Source organism: Poecile atricapillus, chromosome 2, assembly GCF_030490865.1.
Source record: "Poecile atricapillus isolate bPoeAtr1 chromosome 2, bPoeAtr1.hap1, whole genome shotgun sequence".
NCBI lineage: Eukaryota > Metazoa > Chordata > Aves > Passeriformes > Paridae > Poecile > Poecile atricapillus.
Window position 1 is genome coordinate 150049986 of NC_081250.1, and position 25425 is coordinate 150075410.

General features: G+C 42.3%; 1 protein-coding gene across 2 annotated transcripts in view; it reads right to left on the reverse strand.

Moving 5' to 3' along the window:
* SLC45A4 (solute carrier family 45 member 4) overlaps positions 1 to 18688 on the reverse strand; it is a 62597-nt gene extending 43909 nt beyond the window's left edge. Inside the window, exon 1 of one of the 2 annotated variants that reach the window (XM_058830326.1) lies at positions 18591 to 18688. The gene's annotated coding sequence lies outside the window, so the exon portion shown is untranslated. Of the gene's footprint in view, positions 1 to 2616; positions 2638 to 18590 lie in introns of those variants that run through there. The other variant, XM_058830327.1, reaches the window with a different exon arrangement.
* Positions 18689 to 25425: the final 6737 nt, after the last annotated feature.

A 25425-nucleotide genomic window follows, 5' to 3' on the forward strand; every position in this document is an offset into this window, starting at 1 on the left:
TTTTCTACTATTAACGCTGAACATCTGACATCCTCTACTCCCCCAACAAATAAATACCCAAACCACAATCCAAAACATAAAAGGAAGGGTGTAAACAGCTTGATTTTGGAAGGGTTAAGAAGATTTGTTGCACCCTTTCCTTGGTATGTATACAAAATTCCAGAAATTATTAAAGCCTGACATACACAGACTTACAAACTCCAGCCCTGCCTAAGTTAAATCTTCTATAGGGTTTCCTGCTTCCTTCTTTCCATAAAGCATGGCCTTGACTAGAATCCCCTTGGCTTTCTTGGGACCCTCTTTCCACCCCCTCACACCTTACTTGGAAAATGACCAAGAGTAAGATACTTGCTCCTGCTGGAAGATGTGGTGATGCAGTCACAGATGGCAATCTGGGCATGACAAACTCTCCTGATGGGAGTTTTCCTGCCTGGACACATGAGGAAGAATAGAAAGCTCAAGAGGCAAGGTGGAGAGGTGGAATTGCTTGTGACATCAGGGAGAACAGCTTTGTGAGACAGCACTATTTCACCATTCTTTGTATTTTGGGGGCCAACATAATTTCTCCATTCATTAGTGGGAAAAATATATAGGAAATTAGGGGTCTTTATGCAATTACTGAAACAATTCTGGGAAGCCATCTTTTTAAGAGGGATCCAGAATTTAATATGAGACAGACTTTATTCAGTGGATTGGATATTATACTGCTCCCTAAAGGCACAGCCTGTTACTAATATTAGATCAGATTACATTGTTAAATCACAGCTGCTGCTGTTTTTAGTAGGAAATACTTCATTTTGTTCAACTGGAGAGGTGGCATTATCTGATTTAACTAGTATTTTGATTTACTGATAGGTAAAAAAGTCATATATACTCACATTACCTTCATGTTGATTAATACAGATACATTAAACAAGTAAACAGCTAAGGGAGTATGTGCATAAATAGCAGTAGAGAAGCCTTCAGAGTTAATGGAAAACATAACAGCTGGGACCAGGGATGCTGGGAAGAAAACAGGCACTAAGAAGCAGTTTCACAGCACAGCAAAGACATAGGCATGCCTTATTTGTGATGGCTGCATCTCCAATTAGCAGGTTCTACACACAAAATTATGTAAAGGGCAAGACAGCAAACACTAACAGCTTTCAAACCCAAAAACGAACAACTAAGTCACCACAAAAGCACAAAACTCAAGTCCTCATGGGGACAGAGATCACTCAGGCCAATGTGCAAATATGGTGTTATAGGTTAACACTGCTGCAAGCAATGACTTTCACTAAGAAAATTCACTGATTTGGTCAGATAGGCACAAACTTGAGTCTAGCCTGAGCTAAAACTATGATCCAGCTTGGAATATCCTATTAAAAGATCCTCAAGTTTTTAAGCCATGTTGACCCTGAATGTTATCTCCCATCAGAACATCAGCAAATGTCTTAATACATAACCAAGTGGATTAACTGTACCAATCCCACCTTCTTGCAGAAGGAAGGGCAATGTCTAGGGCTGGTGGTGCAAAAATAATCCTATCAGGACATTGTTGCCAATAGCATTTATTTTTTGCAAGTTCTTTCACCAAGGCTGTCCTCCTGAATGCAGCGGGGAAAATGGAACACACCAGAGCAACCTTTCCTGATTCTCCAGAATAAGAAATAGTTTCTGTAATAGGTTGAGACTAGAGTTTTGCATAAATATTCATCCATAAAAATAGTCAAGCCAGGACCGATTACTTAGTCTGTATCTGCAAAGTTAGACATCCATTGCAGATGCTACTGTGAAAAGCACATTATTTTCACGTACTGGCATTTAAACTAATCACATTCACTGCCTGAAAATTCACAGGCTGGTTTCTTCAGGCTGCAAATACTTAAGAAACCCAAATACTGCCAGAATATGTATTAGACAATTACAGAAGCTATTCAATAGATCAAGACAAAAAGAAGAACACAGCATAGATCTTCATAAGCCGACTTCCTCTAGCATATCATTAATGTCTGCACAGTCTAATTCATTGGAATTATCTTCAATTACCAGTCCCTAAACGCATTACCATCATTCGATCTCAGAAAACTCTGTCAAAGGAAGCTTTTGAAAATATCCCTCAAATTTTGTTCACCCTCCAACAAAGACAGAGAAGTCAGGTTTTGACTGGATTTTAGTAACTCTAAGGAAATAATTAGTGCCTCAGAGAAAAAACAAAACATCTCAGAAGAGGGTTTCTCACATTTCAGATTCTCCAAAGGGTTTGTAAACAAGTATATATAACTAACTGGTTATATCATCTTGCACTAAGTGTTCTCATTTTGCCTTGTTTGAGTGGACTCAGAGATCAAAGGGGAACCTCATCACTGTGATTGCTTGGTAATAAACCAGCATTTACAGCCTAACCTGCAGTTTGAGCCCACACCGACTCAGCACGATTGCTGGAAATTGTCTCCTGTCAGCACAATGAAGAGAGATTCCTTCCCTTCCCCACATAAGCTTTGCCGAGCTTCCCTCCATCTGAGCCAAGGAAAATACTCTAACATCCCCTGATGAAGTATTAAATGGAACTCATCACTTCTGTACTGAAAGAAAGGAATAAAAGGTGTTTAGAGATAACATTTATTTCTTACTTACTTCCTGGCACCGAAAGAATACCACCTCCTCCTAAATCCGCGCTGCAAAGGGTGTGGTGAAAGAGCTGCCTTCCACCCCTCTGGCCCCACACCTGCGATACATTGGATTCTTTCCAATCGAGGAAACTGCAGGTTTAGGGTGCAGCACCTTCGGTAAACATCTCCAGCGCCTCCCTTTAGCAGCACAACTAATTGCAAACACATTGAGAAAGCACACTCCATAAAAAGTATTGCTGGAGCACTTGAGCAGATCCCTGCTCCAGTTTTTTAGGCTGTCCCAAATACCAATATGACAGACGTGTTTATGTACACTGCCATGAAGTAGAGCTATTTGATTTAGTTTCTCAATTATTTAAATAAACATTTGAACTGACCTAGCAGTGATGCACAGCCTATATATTTTAAGTAGGGTGTAAGATAAACAAAATTAAGAATTCCCTCTTAACCCAAATAATTATTAAACCTTAAGAAAATCAGAGAATTACTTTTTGGTCAACAATATGGATAAATCAGCACTTAAAAGAGTTGTATCACTGCATTGATTTCAAGACCTTATTTACAGGATTTAGGATCAATACAGTAAGAATTTCCACAACCAGTACTTTTAACAAAGTAGAGAACCCACACCACATAAGAGTTACACCTTATAGGAGACAGAAATACAGGTAATAAACAGACAATATTTTGGCCAAGTTACAAACCATCCATTTTAGTGCAAATAATACACTTTAGTCAGCTGGTTTATAAGCAGCCCCATAGAAAGCTGATGGCCACATTTAAGAGCAGCTTCATCAGGACATTCTGAATTTGGACGATGAACAAATCCTATTTTAGAATGTGTTTTGCCAAGCTCTAACCCTGTTAGAACTGCCAGGATAAGATATTTACTGACATGTACACTAAAATAATAAGAGGTTACAAGTGCTTGGCAGTTGGACTTGATACTGAAGACCAGCTAGCAGGGCAATATTTAGAGGACATAAACCTCTTCCATTTGTGACTCTGGAGGACTACAAAATACTTGGCAAAGGCCTGCCAGAATTTGGCATTTTTACCTAATTTGGGAATAACTGTCAGCTGTTCTTCTCTTAGAGGATGCACAAGCTCCAGCATCCATGCCACTTCAACAACAGAAATCTGGACCACTCTGGGGTGAGACCTGCAGCACTCCTGCACCAGAGAAGTGTTTGTATCCTGCTGTCACATCAGTGCAATCACTACAGAAGTTCTTGAAGGTGAAAATATTTGAAAGCAAACCCATCTCCCAGTCTAGGTTTAGCCCTATCCCAGTCAGACAATTCAGTTATGCTCTGCCAGTCCCATCAGCTTTTCCTGTATGCTTCCTACAAAACACACAGCTGCCATCCTCCAAGGGAAACTGAACATTTAACCCAAGGGACAAAGCCGCACTGTGAGATGAGGGCTGATCTCATCCATGGAACTCTAAGCATCATCAGATCACCCAGATGATGGGTCTTGCACCTCTTTAAGTCCCCACAGAGACAAGTCTCTGAGGCAGAGTGGTTAAGAGGAATCTATGGTTTCAGCAGCTGCACTATAACTATTTGTTACAAGGCAGCTGGAACTAACCGAGCAGGTTGTGAAGGCAGTAGAGATGCTAATGTACATTTAAATACCTTGAAAGTTGGTTGCCCTTAGGAGCTATTATTCCCACCTCCCACCAAAAAAATCCAAACCCAACCCACCCTAAACAAGAAGCAAATGCTGTTTGAAAGGCACCTAGTCTCCCAAAAGCATTTTATTTTGGAGGTTACTATCAGATAACATAGATGGATTACCTAAAATATCCTCAATGAATTATCTTTCACATGCTAAAGCAGCTTTTCTTGAAAATCCATAAGAACAAAACATGGTTGCAGTGGTCCCCAGGACTAGGCAGGCTTCTTCTAGGAAGGGGAGAGTTTCCCTGCATTAAAAAGGTATTTAAAATCAACAAATCATAGCCAATGTTAATTTAGCTGTAAGAGTCAAAGTGATTGCACTCGAGTCATTCTATAGATACAGGACTGCTGACATAAAGAACAGGGCAGGGAGATGTTCAGCCTATACAAGCACGATTGATTGTTTAGAAAACAAAGCTAATCTAGTGGTTGTTTCTTTATGCAAGGCTAATTGCATACCAGCTAGAGTGCCTTTCCAGATCATTCGCAGAGACAGAATGAATTTGTGGTCAGATAATATCACAGGTATTTCTCTAAGTAGGCAGAGCTTCTTTAATTTGTGCAGGCACTGAAAGCAGAATATGTGAAGAGCAAAACAATGAAGGAAACACCAGAACTGAAGTGCACAAAGTAGCTTGATACTGAAGTGTAACAGCTGAGCTGGCAGGTTATCCTACTGGACATCTAATATCCTCAGAAAGGGATAGGATCCTCTCTGCAAAGTGTACTCAGACAACAAGCAATCTCTTTTGCTCATTCTATTATCCTGGATAGATCCTGAAATCTCAAGCCAAGGGGGAAATACAGAGAAAGAAGTAGTAACCTGAATACCTGACAAGATAAATTTGGCTTTGTGCCTTTATTGTTTTAAAGAGACACCAAAATACACATGCAGTTAGTGTAAGCTATCTTCAGAGGAAGGAATATAAAAGGGACTCCACAGACTGAGTAGGAGCAAATAACAGCTACAGCTTCAACTCAGGACTGAGTAGCTCCTTAAAATTTTAAAAGGCACACCAACTACAGCTTGGAGAGTAACAAGTGAAATTTGGTGGGTGCTGATTTGAAGGGTAAACAGGAACAGCAACATCTTCCTCAGATAAATGTTTAGAATTAGTCTAGCAGGCACCTAACATTAAAGGAGCTCTCAGCTCAGGGGCTGTAGGGCTATTCACAGAACAGAGGAAGAACTCACCAAACTGTGAGCTGACCAGTGAATGCTGCCTTCAGTGCTCTGAGGCTACCTGCTTATGCATCTCAACAGACTGACAGGAGCATTCTCTAAACTTGAGTAATAGCATCGAGCAAGAGTGGGCTTCATGAAGAGTTAAATAGCTCTCATTCATCTTCTGTCATCCACACACCTTTATTAAAGTGCTTAAAATTTGTGGTTGCATTACTGACTTTTCCTCATCTTGCTCCATTCACATTCAGTCTGGATTCATCTCTGGTGCTCTGCTCAGATGGCAGAGGAAATACCAGACCGAGAGTTTTAGTCTCTACTCTTTTCTGTGGTTCAATCATCTTTAGGGTTTGGCAGCAGCTGTTGGAACAGGCACACCACAAGATAGGGACTCAGCTCTGTAAGCTCTCAGAGCTTTCTGTTCTCTGATCCTAAAAGTATAATGGATGCAGAGTCTTCTTACTGCTCCTCTGGAAAGCTGAGCCTGACATCACAGTATTCCAGATGTTACACTTCCAGCTGCCTAATCTGTCAACTCCTAATCAACTTGCAGCTTATTATTGCAAGATTCTACTTGCAATAATATATTAAATTTCTCCATTTTCAAAACTGTCTTGATGTTTATCTTCCAGGAGATGGCAACTGCCCACAGCAGCATCCCAAGCAAGGAGTATCACTAACAACAGAGGTCAGACAAAGGATGATGGGAGCACACATACACCTGGGCTGAAGCTGTTTGGTGTTTCTGACTAGATAAATTTCTCTTTCTGTGCTGCAGAAGAAATCACAGGCTTGCTTCTCTGGGGGGAAATGGGGGAGACCAGGAGGATAGTTGTAATTTCTAGCAGGGGACAAGTTAAAATTACAAAAACTAAAGTCAGGTACTTGAACGAATACTGCACATTACCTAATCTCAAATTGTCTTCAGACTTTCTTTAAACAACTGCTCTACTTTTAACTGAACAGTTTCTCTTATCAGTTTATTCTGGTACAAGATAGTGGCTTGGCTTCCACCCCAGTTCCCATGAAGATAGTTAACACTTACAGATTCTTTTCTCTAACATCACAACCAGCTAAATCCATTTATCACATGTGGAGTTGATAAGGGATACGACATTCATTCCTGAATTATTTTGCTGTCTCATTGTCTGCAAGGCTTTTATAAGTAACAGTTTGTTGAAATTAACAGACTTGTCATTCAGCTTTACCACCTACTTGGCCAAGTCCTTGAAAAGCAGACAAAAAGTTGTTACCTCCATATAGTGATGTATATAGTCCTAAGTATTTGAAGTGCTACAACTGCTTGAAGTATACAGCTGTTAAGAGCAGGCAAACCAAAATACAAAGTGAATGAGGCTTTGGGCAACTGGTGGTTATCCTGGTGACACTGTGGTGACATTAACTTTGCCTAGAATTTCTAAAAGCCTTGTGTAAGCACTTTGGCATATTGGATGGCTTGTTACAGGCCACTGGTTCGAGGAAGAGATTTTAAAATTGATTCTAGACAAGTAGAATTGCCTGAATTTGGTCACCCAGGAAATCTTCCAGGGAAAATCCTACTCTGAAACACTTGAAGATTTTAATAAATTAGCAGTCACATAGGATTTCACAAGTCTTATTAATAAGCAGTAGGATGTGCCATGCATCCCTGAATATATTCAGGCTCTGTCAAACTTTGATGAAGCCATCATTGAAGTGGGTGGGACACACAGAGGACATTACAACAGCTTCCACAGATTTTGCTGTGAAGACTAGCTGACTCCAAAACAGTATTCCCAAGTAGGGTTTCAGGAGCTTTCCAGTGTTGGTCCAGAAGTATTACCAGCCCATGCACTTTTTAGAGCAGGTTTACTGGACAGGGATCTCTCTGTAAGGATCCCTTCAAAAGCACAGTGTGAAATAAAACCAAAAATGGAACAAATATTTATTCAAACACTGCTCCTGATACTGGTTTAGAGAAGGGATTGCACATTTTTCAGGAAGACCTGTGGATTCCAGCAGAGAAGCACAACCCAAATCAATACATCATGTTGAAAGGAGATATTTTGTCCTTTTGTCACTTTTGTCCTAATGTTCTTTTAGAGGTGAGGATCATCTCATATGACAAATGATTCCTCATCAAGCATAACAACATTTAAGCCAAACACTTCAATGAGCAAAGCACACTGTACATCAGATTGAGCCAAGCAGAAAAAACAGGGAGAGGAAATAATCAAAAGGACAGGAATCAGAAAATATGACTGCAAAGTCTGAAGGGCATGAGATTATTTCTAAACAAAGCCTTGACAGAGGGTTTTACATGTAGAAGCCGTTGAAAGAACAACGTGACGTGATGTCTCCATCATAAAGGTAATGATTGGTCTAAGTTTTAACAGAATTAGAGAATATTTTCTAAATGTGATGGGCAACAGAAGTGCTATTATTCATCATGGAGAGGACAACCAGCAGGTTCAGTCTTTCCTTGCCCCACTCATGGATCAACTTCTCATGGCTCTACAAGCTGATGTTGCTCCCTGCCATTCTTTCATCTTCATTTGTGAGCACACACAATTTCCCATCTCCCAGAGCCCACAAAGGCACGGACATTTGCATGTGCTGCAGTGTAGGTGTGAGTCTTCAGCAGTAACACAGGAAGCTGAGGAAGAAAACTATTCATTTCTTGTAGCTTGTGAACACGAAAGTAAATCTAGTATTTGACTAACAAAATCTTAAAGTTAATGCAAGTCACTGGTCAGCACAGAGGTATTTGACATTTTATACTTTAGTCACTTGTAAGAGTGAGGAAGCCCTTAGGGTGATAAATTTCATGGTTACTGAACCTTATTTTAATGAAATGCATGGCTTGCCCTTCCAGGCTGTATTTTATTTTGGCAGCTTTGCTGAGAACATTGTGCTTAGTCACTTTACTTTTTCAATTACAGGACCAGCATATGCAATAAACTAATGTTTTTATCGTTTCAACAATCACCAGCCAGATTTTCAGGAGGAATAAGATTTGATTAAATCCATCAGCAGTTAACCATAACATATCCTTAACTGTTTTAGGTTTTAAGAGCCTAAAGAGATTTGAAGTAATTTAATGTTGCTTCGTACAGCAGTCAAGATTTAACAGATAAAACAGGGACACCACATCCCTGTTATCTCATTTAAGTGAAAGCCATTTATCATCCTGTTTTTATTCTAGTAAAAAATTTCCAAGTTCAGTGTCATATATATAAAGACTTCTGCAAAACACATGGGCAGACTTTTCACCCATAGACTTCTCTGGAGAAGTACATATAATCATATAGTAAAACAGACATAATTCAAAAGGTCATTTCCATTTTGTTTTAAACCTTTCCTTTTAAGCCCAAAGATATTTAAATTTAAGTTTCAGTTCCACATTAAAACATCCATGATGTGACACGTTACTATCCTTAACTTGTATTCTGGTTTTCAATCAAGCTGTAGTCAGTTTAAGTTAACTTAATCGGGGTAGAGAGTTAGAGGATAAAAATGTCTTAGTTTATTAGGAAAAATAAAATCTGCAGGAAAAGAGTTCACATGATGCCTGTAAAATTCTTCCTACTTATCTGTAGTAATGTGAACAGCAATGTGTAAAACTCAAACAAGTTTTTGCTATGAAAGCTTTTTCACCTTCCTCTGAGGACTTTGTGTGCCCTTGCTCATCACTCATACATGAAGTCTAGAAAAACACAATGAATATAAAATGTGCAACTGTATTTTTTTTTTTAGGCGATGAAAGAATACTTGTTATGTTAGAATAAGCATCAATCAGGCTTAAACCTTCACTGGCAAGGAGAGAAAAACTCAGCCTTCAAAACATGGAACTGCAATTAGCGTAGACAAATTTCCCAGGTATGAAATGTTAATTCCTTCTGAAGAATAGTGTAATCAAAACAGACTCCAGTTTACTTTAGGACACATGGGCTAAATCAGCCATCTGGGTAGGATCTTGAGAGGCATGATCCCAGATTTCTTTGCTGAACAGAAAACAAACTGCACACATGTATGTGCTTTCTCACATGTTTTTTATTAAACACTCCCTACCATGAGGAGCAGACCTGACAACCATTTGCTGAGATTAAACTATTTCAGAAGCACTGGCAATTCAATGTTGCAGCCACAGCTGAATCCCACCAGTCTGTGAGCAGTGACACTTGTCTGTCACTTTGGATTCATCCTCCCCACATATGCTGGGAGTGAAACCCCCACCTACCTGATGAAAAAAGCTTCCCAGACTTTCAGGCTTTTGCTGCACGATCTAGTTTAATTCTGCACCTAAACTACTTAGAAGTCTTGGGAGTGAAGATCTAATATGAAATTACAGGCCCAGATATAAACAATGTAGGATGTATTCATTGCTCATGTAAGCCTGCTGTATTTCCATTATTCCCTGCAAGGCTGGAAGGGTCACAGCATTATTACAAGCCTAAGCCCTTTCAGATGCAAAAAGACAGACAGACTTGCAAAGCTTTAGTCTTAGCTGCTCACATCAAGCAACTTAGAACTCCAGTTTGTCCTGTAAGGCCAAAAAATTAATGAAGGAAAATTCTGGGCTCTTGCTTGCTTTATCAGATAGGATGGAGCAGAGAAGTTTCCAGCTTTGGCTTCCTGCTTTCCTCTCAGTTCAGTCCAATATTTTAAAAATTTCTCTGATGAAAGCCAAGAATTGGCCAGTGTACTTGTTATTCTCATTCTTTGAAAAGATATGACTTTTACCCAGACAATGAGAGAGGAAGTTATTTAATCCCTACATCAACAGTGAGTAAGAAAATGAAGTATTATAATGGCACAAGCATAAATGCATCAGGTAAGAATTAAATATTATGCTGGACAGTCATTAATGCAACAATAAAGAACCCATTTTTATTTAATATTTTGACACAGGCAGGCTTCCACTCATTTTCTAAGTTACAGGGAAATGCAATATTAATGAACCAAATGCTGCTACTGGAGATAAACCAAGTGTTGCTTTCATTTGCACAGTACTTCTACCCTGAGCACATTCATTTAGATGCAAGAAGACTGTAGTGCATAGTGAAGGCATTATAAACACAGAATTGAAGTATTTAAACACATGCCCTTATTCAAAAATATACCTTTAGTATTAAAGCTTGGGGAGCCACTACCAACACCTCTTTATTTCAGACTTTTTTTCACAGAGAAAGCAATTTTACTGCAAATGCCTGAAGCACAGAACTGCAGCAGCTTCCTTATCCCATCTCCTAGAGCAAGAGCAATCTCCAAATCATTTGAATAGCAGCAATTTCTGCATGTAAAGCTGAAATCTTATTCCCTACTTGAAGAATTTGTCTTGTGTAAGCTATGGTGTGTATATGTATATAGATATCTTGTCAATACAATAATTGCATATAGGGACTTAAAGCTTTCTCTGGAAGTGATGTTCAACCACGGGCCACTTTGTCAGTGAGTAGCCCCTAAAACTTCAAAGGTCAAAAAAGGCCATCAGGGACACAGCAGTTACTAATTTCCCAACAGACAGAATGAGGCTGTGATCCACAATCAGGGCAACTCACCAGGTTCGTTGAAGGATCCTGCAAGTGAGATACTCAGCAATACACAGACTTCTCACAGAGCCACCCAGACAGGGAGTCTGTTAACAAAGAGCTTCTTAAAGAGGCTGAAGTGCAGGGAACAGTGTAGCCAGTATTGTACCAGTGATAAATTCAGGCATTAATTACAACCAGTTATTCAGTAACCAGCCTTAACAAAGAACTGGAACAGATCTCTTAGAACGTGTTAATTTAGGAGCATAGTTAATGAGGAAGAGAAAGCCACTAAGTGGAGTTGAGGGAAATACCATGCAGTGTTGGACTGCTGGAATGAGCTGGAAGTTTGTAGTCTGATGAATGTACATGTTTTGCAGTTTGCAGTAATTGAGCACCAGAGTTTTTTTTCTCTCTACCACGAAGTAGTAGGATGATGCAGTGAAATCTGTTCAAGGAGCACAGTCAAGTTTATACTGTACATCCCTGAGACTCATTAGATTTTATGTTGACAAAGTGATGTTAGAGATCTAGCCCTGAACAGGCTAAGAATACCCTGGGACAAAGTAGTGAGGCTTTATCTTAAGTCATCACACCAAGACTATTACTTGTCCACAAATATATCCTGCCGTTCCTAACCAGTAAAAGACTTACTAACAATATAATGCCAAACTCACTAGACACACAGGCATCTGATATTAGCACAAAATCCACTGTATGGGAGCCCAAACCCTTTTATATACAGCTTAATTTGGGGCTACTTGACAATTGTAAGGCCATGGTAGTGTCCAGGTCATATGCATACAAAGAAGATTAGAGATCCCACTATTGCTATAGGGTTAAAAGGCTTATTTTCAACTGGCACCCTGAATTGTCACGCAAACTATTCCAGAGCAATTGTCTGGAAGGGGACACACCTTAGCTGATTCAATTCCATTTCTTCAGCAGACTGAAAGATCTGTTATGCAGCTGCATAATGAGAGTTTTGAACAAAGATGATTTGAAAACAAAGCAGCAAAAAAAGCTCCAACTGTAAGGCCAGAAATGACTGTAGGAACATGAAGGGAACAGATAACTGGCCATTCATTCTCTTTTCAGTTCATTGAAGGGAATGTTACTTTTAGGGAGATGGAAGTGCTATGATGTTGGAAACAATCAGGGTACCTGTGCACTGAGAAGTGGAAGCCTTTTTCCTCTACACCAAAGTTAGAAGCAGAACAAGAGCCAAGAAAAAGAACAAGCCTACATCACAAGCTGATTCCCCCAGATATGAATCAGACAGCAAACGGGTCGTGCACTAGAAGTGCTGGTGTTAAAGCAAGCTGTGCATTTGTTTTGGGTTATTTTTTGAACTCTTGGGAGTTAGCTGGCCAGCCATGCTACTCTAAGGAGCAATAGTTCAGACTGTCAAATCACTCCTCTGGGAGTACCCAGAGCCAGACTGCTCAGGCCAGTGTACTTGCTCAGATATTTCCCTCATAAAATAGGAGTATTTTTTACCCTGCATGCATGCCTTCTCCCCACTCACAAAAAAAAAAAAAGAAAAAAGAAAAAGAAAACCAAAAAAAATCAACCCCCTGAAACTCTTGTTACCTGGAAGCACAGATCCAGCATCAAGACTATGTAAGAGCTAACTCCTGTTTCTGTTATTTGTTCTTCCATGTGATTGATAAGAAAGTTGTAGGTTAAACAGTGCTCATGTTAAATGTATTCTGGAAGACTGTTTACTGTGTGTAAGTGATGATAGGAAATTAAGTGGCACAGAAATCTGACTGCTCTGCAGTCATCGCTTGCTGGGTTAAGCCACTGGTTTCTGGATGTGGTCCAGAAAGATTGATCATATATTCAAGGGCAGAATGCACAAGATAAGAGTGACATGCAGTTGTGCTTTTGTAAAAGAACACTGGGTTCAGCCCCCAGTTAGATCATTTATTTATCTGGCACTGAAGGGTGATAATGGCTTGTTTTCGAGTCTCCAAAATAAATGAACTACACTGCAGGCAGAAGTAGTCCAGGCCAGCCAGCAGAGGATAGAAAATATGCAGGGTCAGCATAACACTGGTTTCAATTTCAGTTACGAAAACATTAGGGCTCTCATTTAAAACAAGATGAGGAAACTAGGTCCTCTCTCCACTCTGCTGAGACAACCAACCTTCTCTCCCCAGAATACTGACAAAATCAGATGTTCAACAAAACAATTCAGGGTAACACCTTTCTGCTGCCATTTAAACACTATAATTTTCTTAAAAGTATCTTTGGCTTACTCTTAGGACTAAGCTTTATCTCCTACCTTTTATGCCTTTATTTTATGCCTTTTATTGACTGACAATTTCAGTGTGCAAGGAAAGTATGTTTCAGTCCCCTCCTAGAACACCTCAGGCCACTGAAGATTAGTCAGTCTTCATATAACACTGCAAAAGAGATTGAGTCAAGCCTGAAGTGTCAGGCCAGCCATGTCTCCTAAAGCTAAAGTTTAATAGTCTTTATCCTCCATAAATAGGAGTTCTGGAAATCAAGTCTTCCCCAGCTTTAACTGGGTCTTAAGTTGTGTTAGTGGTCCACATTGCGGAGACCAACTTCCCATCATCTATAGATTGAGATTTGTGTTTTGAGCAGAATACATGCCAGCAAGAGCCAAACCAAGGTCAGGAGCAGCTCTTAAGCCAAACCCCATCATTATCCAACAAAAGCCTTGTGTCCTGATGCTTGCCAGAGTCACTTGCCAAGAGCAAGTTTGATGAGGAAACCTGGCTGCTTGTCCCTAGTTGTTACAAAGCCGTATGCCAGCTGCAGTCTAAATGACTGCACAGCACTTGTTGGAAGTACCAGCAAGAAGGGGCTTTAGTTAATAGCCACCATGTGCCAGTTAGGTCACAGCACAAACCACTCCATGGCTCAGACACTGCAGTGCTCTGAACCCATCACTGAGATGCCCAAAGCCCAGCTTTTAACTCCAGGCAAATTCCGTCTTCGGCAAGTGTATTGGAGGTCTAGATTTAATAGTATGAAATCAGCTCTTTTTCATGCAGAGGACCTTGTTTCACTTGGATGAATATTATGTTTCTTTACCACACTAAAGAGGAATCAGTTTATTTAGAAGAGCAATAATTATTCAGTGGATGCAAGAGCTCCTAACAGTCGCAGATGCAGGATATAATATCTGTTTACCAGTGGAAGCTTTGGGTAGTTTCTCTGGGCAGGGCTGTGACCCAACTGCAAGATGTGTGGGCAACTGATAAGCTGCTGACCGTAAAAGTCACCTGACAGCAGCAGTTTACTGAAAGCATGCAGTCCTGAGTTCACTCCACAGCTTAACAGTCGCTGCTTCCATGCTTGGTTTCTTGGCTGCCCAGGATCTCCTGTCTGAAAGGTGACTCTCAGGTTGAAACATCAGCTGTTAAGCTATACACATGTGTCACTCATCCTGACAGTGTCCTGCTTCAACTTTGACAACTGGCTTGTTTTCTGGTTTTGCATGGAGCCTTAAGCACAACAGCTAGAAAGTTTTTTCTACTTGATACAGCCATTACTGGGCAGGTGTAATGCTCTACTTAGGAAAAGTATTGTTTCACTCATGTCAGTTTAGTGCTGGTATATTAAGCTAAGCAATGCCCACTGCACTCTGTAAGCCCCAAGTCAATGGACTACTGTTGAATGAAAGTGTTCAGTAAGGCTGACACTAAGTTGAAGGACCATGAGCTCCAACAGAATAGGTATCAGATCAATTAACCCATCTCTAAGAGAAACAACTGCACACAACGCTGTTCTGTTGCAGTTTTGGTGAATCTTATGCCTATAGTTGGAACAGATCACAGCCTGGGATCTCTCAAGTATTACAGATATAAAGGTCATGGGAGTGACCCTTGCAAAACTAAAGCACAGCACAAACAGTTCTTCATGTTACTCATTACTCTGCAAGCTGCTAAAGCTTCCTCCTCCATCACGACAGCCTTGTCACTTCCACAGGGCTCTCCTGGCAGTTCAGCTGGAAAGCTCCACTTCAACTCCAATAGCTTTGCCTCTGTTCAGCATGCTTTTACACTACTAAAAGTAGTCCATAGCACTGCAGTCAGTTTGAAGGGCAAGTGAAGCTTGTTTTTATGTCAAACATGACACCAGCATACAGGCACTGTTGCTTAACACATACTTCTTGATCATTTGATGCAATTATTTTAGGGTGGCTTATGGTGTTAGAGGGGCAGAGGAGGCACAGACCACAAGTTGAGCTGAAAAGCAACTGCCAGCTCCAACTTCTGATGGGCAATGTGAAGGATTTAACTGGTTTTGCCTAACATCAGCAGTGCCCACATACTGCAAGTAGAACTGGCTTTGTACTCTAGGAATTAATGATGGAACTCATAAGATGCTCAAGTAAGGGTAACAGCGGTGCATCACAGGCAGAGTTTACAGACTAAACTAGACAAGATCAAATGCTCCTGTGTAAAGGAACTGTTTATTGCTTAAATCAGTGTCTGGTGAAAGTCCTCAAGTGTTACATGCAGCTGCATTCACAACTGCAGGTACTACCTGGCAGGACATTTCAGCCATCATCTTCCCACCCAGGAATTCGTGACTGCTAAAGCTTCAACATCTTTTCTAAGCTGTTCAGTTGGCAACATATTTTAGCTGCAAGAAAATTTTTCAAACATTAGATGCAGGTTCACTGGTGAATTACTCTGCAGGTACTATCCAATGTTAATATTCCCCTTGCTTTTATAAATGATCTATTTAAGTTAAGTTTATACAGGGATAGAGGCAGAATCCATGCATTCCTGCCTCAGCACACAAGCAGAGCAACACTATATTATCAAGTCTTAACTTTCTAGCTGTTAAAGAATCCAGGACTGGAGTGAGTTTAAAGGTAATTAAACTTGGAGGTCACAGCCCTGTGAGACAGGTCCAACTTCAGCCTGCTCTCTCAGAGCCTGTATTTCCACCTGGAAGAATCAAGGCATTTACCTCAGAAAGCTCCTCGAATAGGCTCCACACTTGCCTCAGTGTGAAAACTTGTCACATGCACTTAAACATTCATGTGCATTGTTTCAGCCAGAATTACACCCCGCTTCACTGGAAGCCACGAAAATATTCCACTTGTGTCACCTCACTGAAAAGGCTCATGAACAAAGTTGCACTTCAAGAGTTTTGTTGTAACATGACACAGAAGGAGCAGCAGGTTCACCAGCTGTCAGTCAGTGTTCCTGCCACCTTCTCATGACTAATTAAGGACACCTCCAGCAGAAGACAACCTCTCTGTCAGCACAACGCAGCACAATACAACTGTATTTAAAACAGGCTTAATCATTTAGGCACATTTCGGTTTGGTGGGAGAGGACTGCCCTCGATTGCAGGCAGTCCCCACAGCATCCAAGCAAGATCAGATCAGCAGATACTGCTCATTCCTTTCTCAGCAACAGACTCTCAGAGAGTAGCAGGCTCCTGCAGGAGTTAACCCGCAGTTACACAGGAGGGTTTATCTGTAGAACCACACATTCTCCTTTTGCTAAAGACGCCTCAGTCATACATAATTGAACACAAGAACTGCTATCATTTACAAGCTCGGGGAGGCATGAGGCAACCCATGTAAACCAGCCTCTGACACTACAAATAGCTAACTAAAATAGAAGTTGTTTCAATGATCCCACCTATTACATCATGGAAACTGTTATTTTGTCATGAAAACTCCCTTAAGTATCCAATTTAATCTCATTAATAGAGGAATGAAGCTCTCACTTCCAAGACAGCAGCTGCCACTACCTCTGACATACATAGGAAGTCACAGATGTTTTTGGATGCATCAGAGACTACTGGATGCATCTTTAGGGGTTTAAGGCAGTGTCAGCTTTTCAAACTTACAGTAAAAAGCACTTCTGTAAGCATTTATAGCCAAAGTGTCAAGGCAATAGTTTAATCTCTCATCTGAAACCTCTTCCCTTATTTAGGAAGGGAAAAATTAGGCATGCTGAAAATTTCATCAATCCACTATAATCACTAAACAAACCAAGTGAGGAAGACCTTATATTTCACAATACTGGTAGGAGGGAAGAAGTCACACAAGCCATGGCAGTGAAATCACATCAGCAACACCCCTCTGCCAGATATTTACAAAAAAGCCTGACTTGGGGAGGGAAGCAGGAAGTATTCACCAGCTTGCTCTTTGAGCTCAAGCACCTGCTCAAGCCATATTTCATTAAATATTTTAGTAGCACTGTCTGATCACAGCAGTGGAACATGACGCAGCTCACACTGGAGCACTTTTTGCACAGCAGAAAGGATACATGCTGTAACAGTGCAATTCCTTCCCACAGATCCTCATAATGCTGCAATTATTTGTCTGTGCTCTGTACCTAGTGCTGCCTCTCCTTGTAGATCCAATTCTTGTAACATCTCTTTTCCTGAAGGAGAAAACATCTCCTCTGTCTAACATTCAACATCCTGCAATATCTTTCCTATCCTTTCCCATTTTAAAGTCCCTGAATTACCCAGGCTCCAGCAACATTGATTCACTCACTGCACCCAGTGCCAAGTCAGAGCCTCGGCTAAATCTTTTCCTCCCCTCCTTTTTCCCCTCTATACCTAGAGAATACTGAAAGCAAAGCACTCCAACAGAAAACTGCCCCATGGAGAGAGTATTTTTCAAGGTCAAGCAGAGCTCCAGCACCTGCTAAAGGTGCTAAATTAAGGCATGTTAAGAGTTGCAGATCACTGATAACACGATCATAAGGAAAACTGCTACATTCAGGGGAGGTTTAAGAGCAAAGCTGGAAGTAATTTCTTTCCCCAGTACCCTCCTACCATCATATCAGGCAAGGAGAGACCCAACTGTTTTGTGATAAAGCTTTGAGATCAGGTGACAGATTAAGTGTGGAATTATTCAAATGGCAGATTACTGAAGTTTAATAGTCTGAAAAGACACACTAATTTCCACCTTTGGTCCCTTTGTCAAGTCCTCTTCCAGCACAGTCTCCACCCAACACAATCCTAAAGGGGCACTTAATGAATTCTGATGAGAAAGAGGTGGCTATCTCAGACACCTCAAACAAGTCTCTCTAACATCACCTTACTCATTCCTCATCTGTTCCCAACCTCTGTAGCCCAACATCTCCTTTGACCCGATTTCTCACCACAGCACATGGCATTTCCAGTTTCCATCTCTGAAGCCTAACAAGTTCCTCACTCCCAAGATCCTCATTATCTTCCTATTTTAATGACTTCACATACCTGCACCCCAAAGCTCCTCAACCCTCTCACCTTTCCAGCCCCATAACTCCTTCACCCAAAAAGCTTCTCAGTCCCTATCCCCAAACCTTTCTCATCTTCACCCCAACCCTTCACCTTCATCAGCCTCCCACCTCCCTTACCCCAGCTCTTCCTCACCCCCTCACCTTCCTCACCCCAACCCTTCCTCACCTTCACCAGCCCCTCACGACCTTCTCACCTCAAGCCCTTCCTCGCCTTTACCAGCCCCTCAGCCCCCTCACCCGAAACCCTTCCTCACCTTCACCAGCCTCTCATCCCCGTCACCCCACAGCTCCTCAGCCGCCCTCGCCCCCTCCTCACTCCAGACACCCCTCACAGCCCAGGCTCCCACCGCCCCCCTTACCTGCCCCCGGGTCTCCCCCAGCACCCGGGACCTGCTCCGTGCGGCGGAGGGGGGAGGCGGCAGCGCCGGGGAGGGCGGGGGGGGATGAGGGAGGGAAGGAGGGAAGGGACGAGGTCACTGACGGCGACGCGAGCGCGGCGGCACCGGGCAGCGGCGGCCGCTTTATACCGGGTCCTCGGGAACCGGCACCCGCTTCCGCTTCCGCTTCCGCCCCCTCCCGCCCCCGGGGTCATGAATATGCAGCGAGAGGCGTGGCCTCCGGGGGTACTTGGGGTGTGGGTTATGAATATGTATCAGAGGCGTGGTGTCCTCGGGCAGTGGGTGTTCATGAATATGCAATGAGGGGCGGGGCCTCGGGACAGAGGGGACGGGCGGGGGGCGTTGCTGGGTGACGGCGGGAGGGCTACGGGGGCGCTCGGTCGTCCGCCGCAGGGCTGCCCATGTGAGGGGAGCCGAGGCGGGCGATGGTGGGGCAGGTGTTGGAGTGTGGCAGCGTCACAAGAGTGACACAGAATATTCACAAGTCGAGTCCAAGTCCAGGCCCTGCACAGGATAGCCCCAACAATCCCACCCTGTGCCTTACAGAGTTGTCTAAACACACCCTGAGCTCGGCCGCACTTGGTGCACGACCACTTGCCTGGGAAACTGTTCCAGTGCCCAGCTACCCTCTGGGTGAAGAACCTTTTGGTAATATCCAACCTAAGCGTCCCAGATAATACCTCAGACGATTCCCTCAAGTCATGTCACTGGTCACCACAGAGCAGAGATCAGTGCCTGCCCCTTCTCTTCCTCTCAGGAGGAAGCTGTAACTGCAGTGAGGTCTTCCCTCAGTCTCCTCCAGGGTCAACAGACCAAGTGTCCTCAGCCATTCTTTGTATTACTCATCTCCTTAAGGCCCTTCACCATCTTCATTACGCTCCTTTGGTTGCTCTCTAATAGCTTTCTATCTTATATTGTGGTACCAAAAACACACACAATATTCAAGGTGAGGCCACCCCAGTGCAGAGCAGAGCAGAGCAGAGCGGAGCAGAGCAGAGCGGAGCAGAGCAGAGCAGAGCAGAGCAGAGCAGAGCAAAACAATCCCCTCCCTTGCCCAGCTGGTGATTTTGTACCTGATGGCCCCAGGACAGGGTTGGTCCTCCTGGGTGTCAGAATGCTCTTGACTCATATTCAACACGCCATCAACCAGGACACCCAGGTCCCTTTTTGAAATGCTTTCCAGCATCTCATTCCCCAGTTTGTGTAGCAGGAGTTTTTCCTGTTGCCCAAGGATGAAGGATGAGCCTGTTGGCACAGCTTCTGGGTTGAAGAGGGGCTCTTGGTTGGAAAGGGAGCATGAGTGGCAACCTGAAGGCGGATGGAGGCTCTGGCTGTACTGTCCCAGCCAAGGTAGTGGGCACAGAAACACTGCACAGGCTCCCTTACCCTCTCAGGCAAAGTTGTGCCAAGTACAGCTGCAAGCCAACAACTTGGAAAGTGCAGGAGTTCTCTGCCTGAGATACTGCAAACATGCTGGCCTCAAATTGCTGAAATTGTCCTTCATCATGAAGGAAAATACCTTTTCCTCATGTTTGGCTACAGTCAAGGTCCCATCCTGCCTTCCCACCTTGTCCCTGCTGCTCTGCCCACCAGAGGCCCTGAGCTGCCTCTCCTCATGTCCAGCCCAGCCCTGTGACTGGGTGTGTGCCAGGCCACCATGAAGAGGGTGACATGTGGCATTTACCATGTATTTGTCACATCTGCAGAACACAACCCTCAACACACAGCGCCCAGTGTCCCTCAGGATATTAAAACACTTCATTCCCAATGGCAGCCATAGCCCAGCGACTTTGGAAGAATCCTCTGCAAACTTGCCATAAAATACTGTGTTTTTTTAGTGCTGGTGTGTGTTTTTTTATTCCAAATTAAGGTCTCCTGGCCTTAATTGTGCTGACTGCATTGTGCAGGCTAGCATGATATTTAATTTTCATTACTTACATAAACTGGGGATGCATAAAGCAGCCTGCGAGTGGCATGTAAAAATGCACGTTACATTGCGTAAGTGTAATTGTTTTCTGCTTCTTGACACGCCATTAAGTATATATTCCAAAACAATTTTTTTTAATGGTGAACTTCTTTCTCTACAACTCATGAATAAATAAACCGCAATGCATACCAGACTTCAGAAAAGGAAAACCACAGAAGGCAAAATGGAAGAACTGTACACAGCTATTAAAAAGCATGATGAATCCTAAGTCTAACAGAGAGACTCTATTACAAGTCCTAAAAAAAAAAAAAAAAAAGTGAGCAATATTTTGTTCTACAATACTGTTATCAACATGGTTTTGGTTTTAGGCTAATTCAGACCAAGGGCTGAAAAGCATGCATGACCACAGTCATGCACAACTCACTAAATTAAACATCCTCTGGTGAGGATGTCCAAAGTCCATTCAAGGAGTGATGGTTTTTAAGACATACTACAGGTGTTTATAAACACAAAAAGTGGCAAAATAATTATCTTAAGTAGCCAAATGGTGAAGATAAAGGATACACACCCATGACAGCCCAATGTAACACCCACTCTTGACAGCAACACAACATCCATTGTATCAAAACTGTGATACACCCTAATGAAACATCAACATTTCTTCCACAGAAGAAACAAAATGTACCGACATTGATAGAACTGTCTAATGGTGAATGACTTTAATGGAAATTCTAAGACCCTTACACACATAAAAACACCAAGAAAGAATCTAAAAGATATCATTACAACTTCTAAGATGTGCTTCTTGTTACCCATGGGTTTGTGGCAGCCCCAGCTACCTGATGTTTTGACACGTCATTTTAAAATAACTGAAACAAATTAAAATGTACTTCTTTTTCAGTCTTTTTGTTACCTGCTGTTGTGGTGAAGTGTGATCCTTACCTCAGCCTGACATTTTAGATACGTTCTTGCAATGTCCAGACATGTCCAGACATGTCCAGATATTTCTCCATTGTATTTCCTCATGTTGTTTTCACTCAAGAGTTGTTAATTCTCAGCCTTTAGCTGAGCCTAAAGTCAGAAAAGGGAATTTTCCATTAACCAAACATTTTAGTTTAAAAAATGTGATTTTTCATACTGAGTGAGGGTATAGAAAAAAATGCAAGGAAACAGATCCACCTTTTCCCTCTGAGGTTGTTACTCAACTGCAAATATTTAACCCACAATAAATAAGCACACTCTCATGTCTTGACAGGGGAGAAATTAGTGTCAGTCAGGATGTGCTGTCCAGACGTGTGCTACGTTGGCCTAGGAGAGGGACTGGCCCTGGACTGAGCTTGAGTGGGATTGAAGACAACCCTTGAGTGCTCCCCTCAGGTCCCTCCTCCGCAGGGTGGCAAATCCTGTTCTTTGGAGAGTCCCTAGGCAACATGTTTTTGGGGCACTTCAGGGAGAGCTTTTTTAAAGAAAGCATCCAGAAGTCACGTTAAAATCTCTCCCTAGCTCTTGGTGTGCATGTATCCACTTTGCTGAGTCACATAGCTGAAGAACCCCCCAAGGTACCGATCTCTTGCTTACCCTCGTTTCCACTGGTTTGTTTGGCATGGAGTACCCAAGGACTTTAAAAGAGAAATAAATTACAGGACCTCAAACTACTGGAGAGCAACATCCTGCTCCAAACACCTTGCCTTGTGTCTTGGCATAGATGCTGGAGCAAGGGGTCTTCCCTGTTTAATGAGATATGTTCATCAACCAGACGGCAGGCTCATCAACAAGTTGGAGTTCTCTACTCCATTTCACAGGTACTTGGCTTACCAAGTTGTTACGAAAACTCATCATCCAGCCAAGCCAAACAAACACCACCCCCAATATTATTTTACACGCGTGTCAAAAGAAATAACTTGCCGCAGGCCAAGCGGGTGAAGGAATTTTACGAGGCTGTGTCTGATCCTCCCTTCTCCCCTCCCTTAGACAGTTAAAAGAAATGTTTGTATGATGAAAGGGTAAGGGAGCAGAGGACAGCTGGTTAGGAATTAATGAAATGTTTGAGCATTATCATGCGATAATGGATTTAGCTGACTGTTTGCCAGTGTTCAGATCTAGTGTGAATTGCTTTATAAGAAGCAAGAGGATCCCTAGATTATATGAACCTCCTGAGACTGCTGCTGCTCCTAAATCCTTTCAAAGCTGTGATTTTTAAAAAAAAAGGTAATTCAGCCTCTGGATGGACAGAAACCCTTGGGATTGTTTTGACTTGCTTTCAGACTTAATGATATTTGACACAGCCGGCTCTCTGAGGTGTCTCCTAATGGGGAGTGGCCGTGGGTTTAGGAAGCCTGAGGCTATGCTTGAAGCAAATCTGCACCCAGAAACCCAGGTGTGGTCTCCCAGCCGGGACATTTATAAACAGGACATGAAAAATGAGTCTCAACTTTTACACATTTGGCCTATAACTCAGCCCTGGGGTATCTCTCACAAAGGGTGATATATCTGATGGGAGACCCAGGCTCTGGACTTGAAACTGCTGTTTATTCTTCTTCCCACCCTCCCCCAACACATGCTGTCATTACGATGGAACTTTAATGGCTGTGTAAAATGGCCCATGTCCCTTGATGCCTATTTTTTTTCCCCTAAAAGCATTGGGATGTTTCTGGTTTTTTTCGGATATGGACTTGTAGGTAGTCAACCAAAGATATTTTGTCTGGACACAGACAAGTCTCAAGAAAGTTTTATGAAGAAAAGCAGGAGATGGCATGAATTTGTGGCACCCAGACAGGCAGATTTTCAGGTTCATTCAGGTTGCACGTGTTAGCCAAAATTGACTTTTAATTTTGTGCCAAAGGGCTTCTGACAGAACATGCAAGTATAGAGTGTGACACAGCCCTTTGCCCTGTCACTAGCCCAAAGTCTACCCATCTAGAGTCAGTTGGTTCATGCCACCACAGAGCAAGGTCAACAGTCCTGAGCAAACAGGGTGGTGCAGGTGTAGGGTCCCTTTGACCTCATCCTGCACTGAAACCTGGAATCCCCCTGTGCTGGGTATTGGTGAGGTCGCACCTCAAATCCTTTGTTCAGCTTTGGACCCCTCACCACAAGAACATTGAGGTGCGGGAGCATGTCCAAAGAAGGACAGTGGAGCTAGAGAAGGGTCTGGATGATGAGTGGCTGAGGGAACAGGGGGTGTTCAGCCTGGAGTAAAGGAGGCTGAGAGGTCACCTTATCACTGTCTACAAGTGAGATAATAGAGGTGATCTCTATCACTCTTGGGGAGATAGTTTAGTGGTGGACTTAGCAGTGCTGGGTTAATGGTTAGATTTCATGTTCCTAAATGTCTTTTTCAACTTCAGTGACTGCATGACTCTAAAAGCAGTAGTTACAGCTTCTCTCATATCACCCTCATATGGAAAATGTGTTCATTTTCATTTTCGTTTTCAAAAAATGCTCATGATAGCAGTTGAATTACAAGGTGCTCATACAGACTGTAAGATGGAGTTTGCTGCTTCTGCCACTTGTGAGGTCTCATTATGAGTTCATGCCTTGAAGAATGAGAATTCCCTGTCATTATTTTCCTGGTTTGCACAGCTGAAACCTAGTATTAATGGCTGCAGAAATTATCCTGCCTCTTGAGTTTATGTGGTCTATAATTATCTTCACAATAAAATTGTGAGGAATTAAGCTTCAGAGCAGTTCATAGGTGTCAAGGGGTGACATGACAGTCCTTCAAGAACTATGGCTTTCAGTCCTCAAGTGCCAAGAGCAGTTAAGATGCTGCTAGACAGCACTTAAGAACTGCAGGGCTTGTTCAGTTCAGTTACTGCTTTCCTTGGAGAGATCAGAACCTCTATTTTTTTTTTTTTAAATTCTGTTTACTTTTCTAAACTTTTCTGTTTCTCTGCACTTGGGTAATGAGCTGAGATTACTCAGTTTTCCTCCTGCGCTGAAACTATGAAACCATGACTGTGATGTTTATGAGGTTTCCACTGCTGCACAGGGATGTTTGTATTTTTGTTGCTCTATTTTTATTGAAAAATGGATATATTTTCATCATATTGGATGTGCAGAGAACCAAAATCCTGAACCAAAGCCTGATGTACAGGAGACTGTTTAAGTCTGAGATGATTTTCAAGTGACTTCATTCACTTTAGTTTTACCCTAGTGAAAGCTGACTGGCAATATTTTCAGTTTACACTGGTGAATGTCTAAAAAAAGACCAGTTAGTCTTCTGTTTGCAGACTCCTGCTGCCTCCCATAAAGCTACATTTTCTGAAGTTTCACCTGAGAGATCTTGTGACCTTTCAGTGCTTAATGGGAGCTTGTAAAAAAGATGGAGAGGGACTTTATATACCCAGAAAGTGATAAAACAAGGGGGAACAGTTTTAAACTAAAAGAGGGGAGAGTTAAGATTAGATATTAAGAAGAAATTTTTTACTCAGAGGGTAGTGAAGCATCGGCATGGGTCACCCAGAGAAGCTGTGGATGCCCCATCTGTGGAAGTGTTCAAGACCAGGTTGGATGGGGATTGGAGCAACCTGGGATAGTGGAAGGTGTCCCTGTCCATGGCAGGGAGATTGGAATGAGATGGGCTTCAAGGTCCCTTCCAACACAAACCATTCTATAGTTCTTGGTTACTTAATGCTTTCTCATAATAACACAATGTTTCATGGATTAAATAATAGATGATAGCCAGTTGGGCTAACCCAGTGAGAAGAAAATACCATTTTTTATCTGATTGCCACACAAATGCTTAGTTTATAGCTCTAGACACTAAGTGATGACCTCTAGTTAACTGAGCATTTACCCCTGTTCACACTGCCTGCTTGTTTTGCAGCTTTGTGGCTCCAGCTGGATTCAAATTGTGCAGGTGTTACT